Source organism: Dromaius novaehollandiae, chromosome 4, assembly GCF_036370855.1.
Source record: "Dromaius novaehollandiae isolate bDroNov1 chromosome 4, bDroNov1.hap1, whole genome shotgun sequence".
Classification (NCBI taxonomy): Eukaryota; Metazoa; Chordata; class Aves; order Casuariiformes; family Dromaiidae; genus Dromaius; species Dromaius novaehollandiae.
The window spans coordinates 66717482-66732306 of record NC_088101.1 but is presented as its reverse complement, the minus strand read 5'-3'; the positions used below and the strand labels follow the sequence as shown (position 1 = coordinate 66732306).

At 34.3% G+C, this 14825-nt stretch overlaps 1 long non-coding RNA gene across 1 annotated transcript in view; it reads right to left on the bottom strand.

The window, feature by feature from the left end:
* LOC135328403 (uncharacterized) overlaps nucleotides 1-9274 on the bottom strand; it is a 36154-nt gene extending 26880 nt beyond the window's left edge. Inside the window, exon 1 of the long non-coding RNA XR_010389236.1 lies at nucleotides 9184-9274. This is a non-coding gene — a long non-coding RNA (uncharacterized LOC135328403). The remainder of the gene's footprint in view (nucleotides 1-9183) is intronic.
* Between the last annotated feature and the right edge of the window lie 5551 nt (nucleotides 9275-14825).

Sequence of the window (14825 nt, the reverse complement as noted above, 5' to 3'; positions counted from 1 at the left end):
GGAAAATTCAACAGTTCATTGTCTCTTCATCTATGACTAGGCTGAGCCCTGATGGAGCTTCAAGAAAATGAATGGTAAAAATTATAATACTATGAAGCAGGGAATGTTCATTTCTTTTTTTTAAACAGATGTTCCAAATCAAAACTGATGAAGCCTTGAATTTTAGAAAAAACAGCAGTCAGGTAGACTTCATAAGTGTTCCTAGGTTTTAGAACTGATTAGAACAAAATATGGGATCCAGAAAATTTGAAATTTTGGGCATAAGAACCTATAGATTTTTTTTGAATACTCCCATATATGTTTTTGATATAACATGAGACTGTAAATTGCCATTCAAATTTTCTATTAAATTTTTCTGAGTATATTTACTATTTCTCAGTTCTGCAGTGAAACATTAACAACAAAAAAGAGCAGATTACCCTACCATTCCCCAAGAAAATTTGGACAAGTGTTATTCAGATTAGTACCCTCTTGGAGATATACTGGGAATGAAACGAATCCAAATGAGTATGGTCTTTTTCTTAAGAAAATACACATTTTGATTTTACTAACCTCCCAAATATGCCTGCAGGAGAAGAGCAGACTGGTAGACCTCAGTGCAATTTAGAATTAGAGGAATACGTAAAATCATGCCTTTCCCTTCTTGGTAGAATTTATTTGGGAAGCGTAGAAGTGCATATACCAGGTTCTCTTCTTCTACTTGCATGTTTAGGCACGTAAAGGCTTTGTTAACAAGACAACTGAACAGACAGTACTATACTTAGATAACCTCACATTTGCTGTTTACACATAGTTCCTGCTTTTTTAAGTGAGACTACAGATACATCAGATCATGAAGAAATAAGTTATTTATGTCTGTAAAACTAATACAATCGAAAGTAACCTAAGCTCCCTGCCAAACTGATACCTTTTTTAGTTTATGCTTATGAAAATACATTATTAACATGTATTATTAAACACAGCAAAAAAAGTCTAAATGTAATTCTTAATGGTGCAATTCTTTGGAACTGTTTTAAAAAACTTAACAGAAAGACAAAGTACCCAGTGTCCTCATCTGCACAGCACTAACATGTACATAGAGGAAAAAAATAACAGGAATTCTTCTACCAGATATGTTGAAATTGTATTTTTTAAAATTTAAAAATCACTGAACCAATGCCTTTCAAGCATACTGCATCCCTTCATTTAAGTGTAATCTATACAAGAAGTGAAGCCTGAAAGTGCAACTGCATCTTTCATCAACAACACTTCTGACAGACTTGCAAGAAAGGAGTATTTACATTCTGACTTGCTCTGAAACAGAGAAGATGAGTTTTAGTCAAGAAAAAGTTTCTTATTGAAAAAAAATCCATTTATAACCTTCTGTATGAAAGCAAGAACAAGAATTATGTAAAACTTAAAATAGACAAGAAAACCTTATAAAACAAAATACTTTGTAGCTCTGTAGCCCAGTCAATACAGTACTGCCATTTTTAGTAACAGGCCACAGGTGTTGCCCTGAGTTTGCAAGGCCTCAGGATGGAGGCTTGTCAGGCTTGCTTTGTCTGAAATTGTCTTGGACTGCTGGGTGATTTTTTTTTTTTTTTTAAATTGGCTTATCTGTAGCCGCAATTTTTCTAATTGTAACATGGCTAAGCCTGCTGTGTGTAGAATGGGGTATTTACAACTAATAATGGTGCAGAGTAGAGAAATGCAGGCCCTGTACGACAGCTGAAGCTGTGAGAAGCAGAGAAGCAGGATGAGGCGTGGAGGAGCTCAGGCCACGGATGATAAGGGATGGGGCACAGGCTGCCGCTGGAGACTCCACAGCAGTAAGCAACTCACTCATGGTCAGCTCAAGAAATGCAAACCTAGAGCTGGACAACACCAGTTTTAGGGGTGCCACAGAGAACAAAGGATGAGGATCTAACACATATAAAATGCACCATATGTGTTGAATTCAGGTGTAACAGGAACTTGTAAATCAACAAAGTAAGGTATAGAAGTGTGTTAGCAAGAACAGAAAAATGACCCCAAGCCAGATTCTAGGAGGAGGAGGAAGAAATTCTCAATATATTCCACCTAGGGAGGGACATGGAAAACTGATTGCGCACTGCACCCCACCACACCTGACGGAAGACATCGACATTGAGATCCTGCAGGGCAGCAGAACAGTGACAAAAAGGGGTAGAAACTGGAAGTGAGTGCATAACAATTTTAACTGTATTATTTAGATTTTTTGTGTAATATTGGATTTTTTTTAACTTTTTCTGCAATACTTACATCTGTACTCATATCTCTTTGGTTAGACTCTAGATTTCCATTACATTAAAAATTTCCTGGCTTTGCATAAAAATTTTGTTTGTTTGTTTTTGCCCATAACAGGATTTTGAGTGCGTAGGGTTGAAACCAGCACTTGTGTCTGTGAAGGTAAAAGGGAATTCAATCCAGAAAAACATGACGTCCTTATTAAGGTAGTTATGGCAGAGTGTGTTTGGCCTTCCATGGAGTAGTAAGCAGGCAAACTGCATAAAGCACCCAAAGAACTCAGCCTCCTGAGTTACAATTCATAATTAGCTTGTGAAATTTGAAACATCCCAACCTACTGCTGTTTCCAGCAGGAATCTTTTCAAAGGAGATGGAGACAGGTGAGATTAACGTTCTTCCTTGCTTTTTTCCTTTCACCAGCCATCAGTTATAATCCTCCATGGGTATAGATTACACAACATCAGACGAGAATGTCACTGTCCGAGAATTCACTTGTCTAAAGACATATCTGTGCTCATCAACTTAACATCTTGCAACTACAGATCCTTCCCTTGAAGCTCTAATGAATTATGTCCAAAATAGCTAGGTTACTTCAGTCTTTCCTTTTCCATTAAAATCCTTCCTCTCCTTTTCATATACACACAAGTTCAGTAAATTTATTCTGACAATACAGCAGTGTTGTTTTGTATTTAAGTGTTTGCTTTTTAATTGCCAGCTACTTTTTCCATTTATTTTTTCCTCAGTCATCCTTTCAGCTCACTTTTGTTGATCCTGGATGAAATTTAAAATTGAAATTTATTGAGAAGGACTTAGAAAAGCTGCCTTAGATGTTTTTGAGCTAAAAATTAAACCAGCTCACTCCCCAAGACAGAGAAGAAACAAGTCCTTCCCAAACTATCACTATATAGTAAACTATACTCTTACTGTTGTGAAGATAAAAATAATATAAACACTTTACTGGCAATAACTGCTGAATAAAAATACTTTCTATTTTAGGTATGTAAAAACCTGATTAGGTTCTTAGATGGCAAATAAAATATTTAAAGCAAGCAAGGCTTCAGAAAAGTAGTATCTTATTAAACTAACTATTGTACCTGGAAAGAATAGACAGATGCTTCTTAGTACACAAAGTCCTCTTAAATTGGTTAGGTGGTTGTTTTGTTTTACTTTTCTTCCCCTGATTACATCATCTGGTCTTAGAAAAATATTACTTTTCCCTGTGACACTCTCCTCACCTATTGTCAGAGAGGATCATGAAAAGAAGAACACTACTATTTTACATAAACTATATCTTGTGATAATATTTTATCCCTTCTCCCAGCTGTGAAATCATGGCGCATCTAATATTTTTTTTTTCCCCATACAGGAATATTTTTCATGCACAATTATTCATGACCTTTCTCATCTGCTGCTCAGGCCACATTACATACTTATAGCAGCTTATGATTTCCCTATTTCATAAAAGGTGTACTTTTATGAAAAACAAATGATGAACATGAGCTACAAAATTTAACTTCCTTAACAAGTAAAGCAAGTAATTAGCAAAGAACCCATCATGGAGTTCACTCATCAGTGAGTGTTTGGAGTTCTAGCAAGGAGTTAGATTTAATCCTTCCTGATTCATGTGAAATACTTAAAAATTACCATTTAATAAAAAAATGAACCTCATACTATAGGATTTTTTTTTCTATTAAGCTTAACATTATGGCTTTTATGCAAATAATATTTATCACCTGTGCTCAGACAATAATATTGGACAATGAGAAAGGAGAGAAGAAAGTTTTCACGAGCAAATGATATATCCTAAAATACAGATAATGCTTTTTTTCAGCAGCATTGAGTATAGAAACAAATATTTGTGATTTAAAATTTTGAAGGCTGTGAAGGTTCCTTCATTTTGTCACAAAAAAATCCAATTTCTCTGAGCCACTGCTTTTGAATTAAATATGAAAACAATTCCAAATCTTGGAAGTCTCTTGCTTATGAAATTATTCATTAACTTATTTAAAGACAACATTAATTTCTGAAAAATTTTTAGCCATGACTTGGGAGTTGCAAATCAGTTTTTAGCCTGTGGCAGAATGGAATAAAGTATTTTCTTAGCATAATTTCTATTGCAATACCTTCTTGTTTTCTTGAAAGCAGTACAGAAGTGCAACTCTCAGGAAGCTTCATTCCACTAGAAGCACTGCCCTTTCAAATCTGCATGAGAACACATTTTGCATAAAATGGAGCAGATAAATATAATTTCAGTAAGAAATAATATGACCAGCAATACAAAAGGCCAAAATAGGACCCCAAGAATAGTAACTTCTCTGTATGGGTATGGATTATGATTTGATTAGCTGTGTGTCATTGTCTCTCCATGCCCTGTTATGTCAACATTTATAAAGTATTCCAGCATCAATTCTGAGTTCTCCCTACACTGAAAACATCCCAACACAAGCACCTCCCCTCCCCCCAAGCCCTGTGATATTGTTAGAATAATTATTTTTAGGTGTTATAACTAATTTGAGTGAAAATAAATTTAAAAACTTTTAAGGCAGTATCATCACTCTATTTGACTTTATGTGAAATAAGAAGTCTATGTTTTGTGATACGCCATTCTACTGTAGTCTGCATTTGACACAATAATCACAAGTAGGATTTATAATAAATACCATTCTATTTAAACCAAGTGAATACTCTCACATGGACTTGAAAGTCCTCTGATTAATCAGTTTTCTAAGTTATTGATATCTATGTAGGAGCACAATTCAAATTCCAATCACGTAAACTTTACTTCCAGAAAAAAATAAACCTGAGAACATCACTTCAACTTCACCAACCTCCATCAGTGAAAATTTTTCTTACTTAGTTATTTCATGTGCTCATTCCACATCCACATTCTCCATGGGTGAAACGGACACATTCAACGAGTTTTAGCTCATAGCTCCCTGCACTTTTTTTCTCTTTAAGGAAAAGTCTTCAAACAGAAGGAAAGAAAGCAAGAAGGTTTTTTTCAAGGAAAAGAAACTGACTGTCCAAACCTAAAATGGGTCTTGGAACACTTTAGAAATAAATTTAGCATATCTGCTAAAGGGACAGTAGAAGTATGACAATGGCACAAAATAGAGTAAATATAACAATGGTTTGAAAATAAAACGGATACTACAAGCAAGTCTATCTGTAATAATTCCATTGAATTAAACACTAAAAATTGCACACATTCTTAAAGAAAAAAATTCTGAAGTGAAATTTTTATTGGAACTTCTTGGGTTCAAATAAGAGCTTTTATTAATAAGCAATCTCAGTGTACTCCTGAAGCAACTTGAAATTTGTCCAGCATATCTTCAGAATTTTAATTTCTATGCAGTATGTTAGAATGCAGTCAGGTTTATGTGGCAGCTTTAAGTTTAGGTAAAGGATGTTTTAAATTTACAAAGCAAATACATCATCTGCTATCCCCAAGTATTTTCAAGCTTAATCCAAAAATTAGAAACAGCATTTAGAGAACAGAAACAGTGTATTAAAATTATGAGCTCGCACTGAAAGCAAAGTTAAGACAAAAGAGATTGTGAATTTCAGTTGATTAAACGATACAAAATGTTTTCATTAAAACCCAAAACAAAATACAACATTGAAGTTGTAAATCCAGACCGCTAACCTGTTTCCATTGATCTCCCACAGAGCTGCTTTTTAAAGGCTGTACACAGAATTTCTTTGATTGAGCAACTGCTTAGGTAAGCAACTGAGCAAGATACCTAAGATGCAGAGTGGCAGAAGTTGGAGTTGCCTAACTAAAATCAGTGGAACTACACCAGTGTTACCCTATCAAATATGGATCTAGCTTTCCACTTTTATAAAAGCCTGCTTCTCTTTTCCCCTCACATTTGTAGTATTTCAGAAAACAGCCTGGCTATAACACAGATTCCTACTCTCATGAACAAGCAACAAGAGAATCTCTCATGCATATAGTGTTATTTTTTCAGAGCAGTGTATTCAGTATTGCAAAAATTCAGCTCACGAAAGTGTGAGTTACCACATCACATACAGTATTTTGACAGTCTATCCTTGTTAAATGCCAATGAAGCATTAAGAACACTAAGCAGCATGGTAAAGCTAGTTTGAGAGTAGACTCAATTGCTGCTCTATAATCACACCTTTACTGTCTCTCCTGGAGTCCAAAAAATTGCTAGTCTATCTAGTTTTTATGCTTGAAACACAAACTAGGATAAACAAGTTATTCATAAGAAATGATCAGACTTACCACTGCTCCAAAATTTTATCACTTTTTTTCTGTCAGTATTGTTCACCAGTTGATAAGGACTGACAAAAGACCAGGTTGTTAAAATGCTGATGGCTGCAAGCTGTGGACACTTTGTTAACCTTCCATCATATATCACATGACTGATTTTTTTTTTAAGAGAGCAATTTGGTATTAATTCCCATCAATCAAAATATAAACATTATAATTAAAAAGAATTTTAGAAAAGTCAAGTTGGATCAAAGACTTACTGTTTAAGAAAATAAATTATTTGTAAAGTGTCAATCTTTGCCAAGTACTACTAGTAAAACACAAGATAAAAGTATTTTATCAATATATCTAAAAGCAGTTCACCAAATAAAGCTGTGATCACTAATTGATTACCCCAAAGTGTGTGAATTACTTGTGACTCTATCCAACATTTTCATTATTTGAAAAAAATATATATATTGTGTAAAACAAAACAAACAAAAAATATCCAACCCAAAATAACACCCTGAATTATGGAAACTTTTTTAATATTCATAAGCTATTAGTGTTATGAAATCCAGACTGTGTTTTATTATAAATCATTTATTTTCATTTTTGTTGGCAAATAAACTAGAGGCTGCAGCTAAAACGATAGCCACATTGCACTACATCTTATACACATACATAATAAGGGACAATGTTTTCACCAGTGTGTTTATAAGTTAAATAGAGGACACCTGTTTTGCATTAAGTGCAGTCCTGTTCACACAGGAAGTCATGGGCATAGTCAAGGGTAAAGCCCTAGAACTGTGCTAGTCCCATGTTTTATTTGGAAGGCAACCTTTAGCTCCTTCAAGTGAAATTATTTGTTCTCTGAAGGCATAATACCAACTTTTCAAACTAAACCTTCCACTTTTTAAACAAAATTTTAGTTGCATTTTATTCAAACATTAATTTTGTCAAAATATTATTTAGTGCAAAAGGACTTCACATAGGTGGAAATTAGAGACACTGTGAAAGGAAACTTACTCTGAAAATCCAGTCAGAAAAATTCAGCTACACGAGCTGTGGTCACAGGATCCAAGTAAAAGTGGATTTTTTGCCTTTCCCTAACATGGGAGCATTTCAACCTTCCGCTGTGCTCTGCACAGAGCCAGCAAAGAGATCTATTTGTTTTGCATATAAAGCACGAGCAGAACATGAGAATCTCATTTCAGGAATTTATGGGGCAAAAGAAACAGCTTTCTGTTCTAATGGTACTTTTCACATATGGCAGATAAAAGAGTGTGCATAAAGAGCAAAATTCATTATAAAATTCAAAGAGATGTTTGCAAATATTTTTCCCTTTTATAATTCACCTACCTTCAATTCTAAGTAGGAAAATTACCAGCTACTGCTCTAAATATGGACATGTTCCAGGTACTATTTATTATCACAGAACTACTTAAGCTAGAGCTGAGAATGTACTTAACAGTGTTTTAACCAGCATTGCTCATCTCCATGTGTAGACAAAAATTCAGAAAAAAGTCAGCACTACAAGCAAACAGCAACCACACTCAAAAAGAAACTCTATATGAGTCTAATATGTGCAATTCATGTATCCAGTATAAATCTTGCATCCATCATTTCACCACCATCAATTTTGCAAAGCTTTCTGGGTAAGATAACAATGACATAATATCACAAAGATAACAAACATGCTTTTTAAAGTCTGTTTACATCAGGAAAAATCAATAAGACCCATACGATACTACTGTTGAAGTCTTCTAACAATACCTAGGTGTTCAAGCTATAGATCAAAACATTATTATGCTAGATGTTGCCCTGAGTAAAAAGACTAATCCTATCCTAAAGAACAAATAGGAGATATATACAGTGTATGCTAGAGGAGCTGCAATAATACTAAAAAAAGCCCCAAAACAAAACAAAAAAACTTTTGAAAACCTTCTAGTAGACCTTTGAATGCTCTATAAGTTACAAACAGGATTGTCAAGGGAAGAAAAATCAAGGGAAATTGTCAGACATGAAAATCTCCAGAAGGGGAATACCTTTCTCAAATCCACAATAAAAACTGCTCATAAAAGAAGGTCAGCCAGATTCAAATTACTAAATAAAAAAATAGAACAAAACTTCTCTACTTGTAATTTTAAATGATCTATATTAAATATAGACTGCTATTATTTATTTATCCTATTGGTAATGATGCAGATTTGTATCAGCGAGTAATTAATAATAAACTTGTTAATGCTGAGGGTCATGTTCTTACTGAGGTTCACACCTGGTGGTGCAAAGAGACCCTTGCACTTGACATCTAAAGTCTGGAAGAAAATTATCTTTAATAGGCTGTCCAATTATTAGTTTTTTACTAGCATCTTTGCAATTTTTACAGCAACCCAGAATTTGCATTAAGATTCTTTCCTTATCCTAAGTTTATCGAAATGATACTGGTTTTATATTTGTTAATGAAGTGTAAATTACATTATTTTTCATTTATTTGTTTTTTTTCAAAATTAATATGAAATCCATTTTCTGAAGTACTTTGTTGTTCAGAAATAGGTTCCTTGTTTTCCCTTGGGCCCAAGCTCACATTCTGAGTTCCCCACTATCTATAAACAGACACACACCATCCACATAATACCAAATGCTTGTAGAAATTTCTTGCAAGATCCCTGCCAACATATAGAAATTCAGTAATATCAAAATGGTACATGAGAACAAACCTCTTTTTTCAAGTTTTTCAGTCTGTCCAAGAATCCCCCGAGGCAAGTGAATCTTTGAATGGCCTTAGGTATCATAGGTAGCTCTTTCTCTCACACTCCCACCTGCAAAACAGATGCTTATTAAACTCCTCCAGTGGCTGGCTCCATCCTCACTTCTGAACAAAGTTTCTGCCTCACTTCTGAGGAAGTTTGGCTTCTTCTGACCTCAAGTCTTTGGTGGGTCATGGAAGAAAAAACCAATTTCTCAGTCAGTTGAAGCCAATCTCATCCAGGGGCAATGAATATCAGAGCAGAGACCTTGAACTAGACTTCACATTCAAAGGGAAGTCAGGAAGGACAGCAAAGCTTATAACTTGCAATGCTCTACATATAACAAGTTGTGTTGCTAACTAAATAACACAGATGTGCTTACTGCTAAGTAATGTTGTCTTCTTTGCATTACTGCCCTTCATCCAGCCTTTCCTTTTCCTGAGTTTCTTAGTTTCTAGATATAATTACCTGCAATATTTACATCTACATATTAGGAATACAGAGGAAATCACAAGCAAATCTGTATTTGTAATGATATACTATGACTGTATGATACTCAACCAAAAATGCTGTATCTTCCCCCCACCCCAATGTAATAAACATTTAATATCTGGCATTCAGATTATGTATTCTGAGAGAAGCATTCTCTTTCTTTTTTTTTTAAACCAAGAAATCTTTTATAGAGAAAACAGAGAAACAAGAAGTCCTAGTTAAAATGCAGAGTTTAGTCACAAGCTAGTTGATTTGAGTGCTTCCAGCACCTAGCTTCCAGAGCTTCAGAGGGTAAATTGAATATTGCCCTTTTGCAAGACATGAACCAACAAAGCTTGATAGCAAAGGTGTGGAGTAGAGTGATAGTAGTAGATCTTAAGGTAATTTTGGCAATGAAAATGATATCTATTGAAACCTCAGCAGAGATGGTGAGGTGACTGATGAGTGCAGTAGAAAACAAGAGAGAGAAGGAAGGATGAAGTAAAGTATGAATTTTACATAAAGCAGCAGAGGAACACAGCAATAGATACAGCAGCTGAAGGAGGGATAGCAAAGAAAACTGTATGAGGAAAAAAATTGGGAGAACAAGAAGGTGGGAATATTTCTTAGTAATGTATACTTTTGTGCCTGTATTATCACTTTCTAGCCATCTCTGTCTTGAAAACACATTTTATGAAATTGCATATATTTTCTTTTCTTTTCCCTATTGGCTACCCTCCAGCTATTGCTGCTTCCTCTTTTATTCTGACTGTTTCTGTCAGACAAGAGCTCAAATGAGACTCCTACATACAAGTATTTTAAAAAGCAGAAATGCTTCATCTGAAGAAAATGGAGCATATTAAAGACTTTTTTAAAAGTATGTGCACTATTTGAAAAGTTATATGAAAATCCCATTTTATATCTTTTTGCATTTTATTATTCAGAAAGTCACATGTATAGACATGACAGTGATCACTACAGTTAACACTGGGTAACAGTTGAGGATCTAAATAATCTGTTTTCATTTGCTGTAACTTCTGAAATTTTCAACTTACAGTTGTCTATGACTGGTCTTTGCCTGGAGCTGAATTTTTTGGAAAGTGGAATCAACAAAGTTTCAGAGTTCTTCTGTCTATAAAGTGAACAATATATATTTTTCCATTATGAAAAAAAAAATCTTGCGAGCACTTTATGAACAGCTCTACAACTAAAATGGTTGGGGATAGGGAGATTAAATTTGTTGTGGAAGTAGAAGGCATTTGAGGATTCTGCTGAAAACCACCTTTGATTCAACAGTTATGACTGTTCATAATAGTATGCTGTGCATTTCATTGTGCAGGAGATTTTTCTGCTAAATTGTAACATTCTCAAGGAAAAAAAAGAAATGAGGCAAATTTATGGTATAGACACAAACCTAGGCTAGCCAAAATAAATATATTGTAAAAATCTGAGAAATTCCTGCATATGCTATAACTTGTCAGTACCATTACAGCCTCCCTTGCAGTGCTCGCACCTGATATACCTGAAAGTACCTGCTGGTTGCACTGTAACTAATAATTAGTCTAACACATACGGTGAGATGTGTTTTTTGAAAAACAGAATGTAAGCAGAAGTTATAGCAGTTACAGCACAGGCATTATTATATGTTATATATTATTACAGAGTAATTTAAAATAATATTATTGGTCAATAAGGCTGTTCTTAAAATATATATAAGAAAATAGGATAAACAACTTAAAATGAAAATAATGACAAAACTTGAGATGCCTGTGAAGTTCACTTCAGTTATACAGACTAAGAAATGATCATTTGAAGAAGAGAAAAGAAAATAAATATTCACAGTGTGAGTGGCACAGGAATGTTTGTGTTAATAGCTAACACACTTAACTGGACATTCTAAGTATAGCTGAAGTTAACTGACGAGTCCTTCTAGTATTTTAAATTATGCAACTCTTAGTCAGGATTGTAAGCAGTTTTACATTGTCCAGGAGTACATAAAATGCTTGAAATAAAGGCTAAGAGGAAGAATACTGTAAAATCTCTGTCAAGACTGAAGTAATGACTCCAGACAGAAATGCAAACATTGATAGGAACTCTTAATGCAGAAAAGGACCCATTTCTGTGAAAAGACTAAACTTTACAATGAAAGATGCTGGAAGCTGGCTTACACCTTTTCTAAAGCTAGGAGACAATGATAGACTTCTGCCTTCAATGCTGCTGCACAGAAAACCTCAGATTACATTGTAATGGACACATTCAAAACAACAATCATAACGCTTTTTTTTTTTTTTTTTTTAAACACGATTGTAGTAGTTATACCTTGAACATACCAGTGACTACTACATACCATATACTGCTCCAAAAACGCAGGCTAAAGCAGAAGTCAAGATTTTTGACAGCTTGTTCTTACATCAGTTTTCATGACAATGAATCTGTAGAAGATAGTGTATTAAGGGAAGTCCATAGCATACCACATTTCAGGTACATCTTGACATACCCTTAGGCAATGAATGATCTTGCTCGGTTGTGACAGTTGTCATTATAGAAAAAATTCAATAAAGCAATATTGCTGTTTGAATGCTAAGCTACAGTCCAGTCCGTTCATGCATTATAATGGCCGCATAAAAATATCCTGGCCCAGGCACAAGACGACATACAGCCATCCTGAATTTTCTGTATGCAAAGCCAGCTTAAGCCATCATCACTCTAGGAGCAGCCTAGAAACCAATTCCTTCTCATATTAAAGAAATGGAGATTCATAGAGTTCTTGAACCCCACTAGCTTTTCAACTGTCATTTTTACTTTTGTCACAAGCATGTCTTTACAAATCCTACGTTTCTATGTCTCAAGCTGTTATGGGCTGCTAGGGTAAGACTTCTAATGACCTCTTGTACTCAAAGCTTAAGCAAAGTCAGCTGACCATTAATTCTCCAATTGAACAAATAACATTATTTATATATCACCTAAAAACCTGGTAATCCTATTCCCTACCAAAATAAACTATGCTGATGTCTTTTCTTGAACTATTGTAGTTCTCTTCCTCCATTATTTTTGATCTAAGAGACTCATTTAGAACTTATCTTATGGGAATATATATCAGGCATTACTTAATGTTACCTGCAAATATTATTAGAAACTGACACCTGATTTTTCCCCTTTATTTTCCTTTTGATAAATTGTCTTTAAATGCTTCTATTAAATAATTGTGTCGTCTAACCAGCATCATTATTTTCCTTTCCAAAAACTCATAAATTCAGTTTTTCTTAAATAAGTATTTCTAATTTTTTTTTAATGTTCAACTGCTGGTAGTTATTAATATATTATTAGGCATTCCAGGATAATATATATTAACATCTGTGGAAAAATACATTTTCTGGAGAAGGAGAATAATGTAAAGATTACCTAAGAAAAGAGTAATTAGCTCTTTAAAACCTAGGCATTACTAAAGGGTGATTGAATTGCTTTGTGACATACACAGTCCACTCTACTGAATTGCTGAATTCTAGTTTGCAGAATTATTAGTCTGTAAATGCACATATTTTGTCAGGGAAGACATAGTCTTCTCCTAGCAGTAGTTCTAGGCTCCAAAAACAATCTTCAGAGTCTGTCATTAAAACGGGACCTGGGAATAAGCACTGGAAATTGCTTCATAGCTGATTACATAAATATGACATGAAGTGCTGGACAGCTCAATAATAGCTCTAAAAATAATTTAGATTCAGAAATTGCTCCTCAGTTGTCTGCGGTTTACAGCCTCACATTCAAATACCAAGATTAAACTAGTGGTCAATGACCAACAAAATTACAGTCACAAATGGTAAAAACATTGGCTTTTGAGAGGACTCTAAGTGAGTTTATTATGTTGTAGTAGTGGATAAACAGCATAATACTTATATTTAGTTGCTTTTGCATTTGGAAAATTTGTATCAGGGAAAAGGTGAAAATAATTAGAATGAGTTCATTATTTTCTAGATAATGAGAACAAGAGCAAAGCAGAAATGGCAATGATGGAAGCACAGAAAAAAACAAGAAAAACTTTTGATGCGATATTATTACATTCTAAATGCCTTCTTTTGCTAATTGAATCTAAAAATTAGTAATATCCAAGTCTCATAACTCAAATGTAAAAATGAATTACATGCAAAGGAAGTAAATATTACCCAAAGTGAATGAACTTGAAGTGGTGGCACAAATACAAGTAGAAAGATTTGTTTCTTTGTTTGCTTATATGTTTTGGACAGCTAATATCTGATTGTGTAAGGGAATGCATTTGTCTCCTCTATGCTGCTATCACACCAAGAGGTACTTCTGGGAGTGTTTAACATAATTCTTATGTAATTCATGAGACGTGGACCAATGGGACAATTTCCATCCACAATTTCTACTTTGTCCACTCTAAGACGTACCTGTTTGCAAAATGATTTCCATTTTTTCCAGTGGCTTTTTTGCTTATAGGCCAAGACAATTCCAAGGAGTATACAGATTAACTTATAGTAGCCACCAGTATTTGAAAGGCTCTCAACTTCTTTTTCAGTCTATTCGCATTTGCAAATGTTTTTTCCTCTATAGCACTACAATAAGTCACAGGTTTGAGTTCAAAATTCAGTAAAGCTTCTTATGTTTGTACACATTAACATTGGTTGCCATTACTCTTTTTTCTTTTCTATCCCCCATCAAGTGGCTCTCAACTTTTGTAGCATATTTATACCACCTACTACAACTCAACTTTTATGCAATGACATTGCAGATAATCTTTACACAGAGTATGTTTCTCAGTTTGAAAATGAAATTTTTACCTTTCCCCACGCAAGCATATCCAGTTGTGAGAGACCTAGGAATTAGGTTTTATTGCGGCTTTACAATCAGCAAAGTAATGTTTGGTTTTTTTAGGGAATGGCAGATTGGTTCTATACATACTATTGATCTGTATTTTATCTAGAGTACAAACTCTAGATAAAATAGAAAAAATACATTAAAAAAAATACATGCATCTAGTATGATGATGAATCCAGGCAAATAAGCAGCTGACGACTGCATTGTCATCAAGACAGGAGGTTAATTAGCATCTGAAGAGTTACTCCCAACAAGTTATCTGTCAAAAGACAGAGAAATACCAATCCATGCTGAGAAGCCAGCTAAAA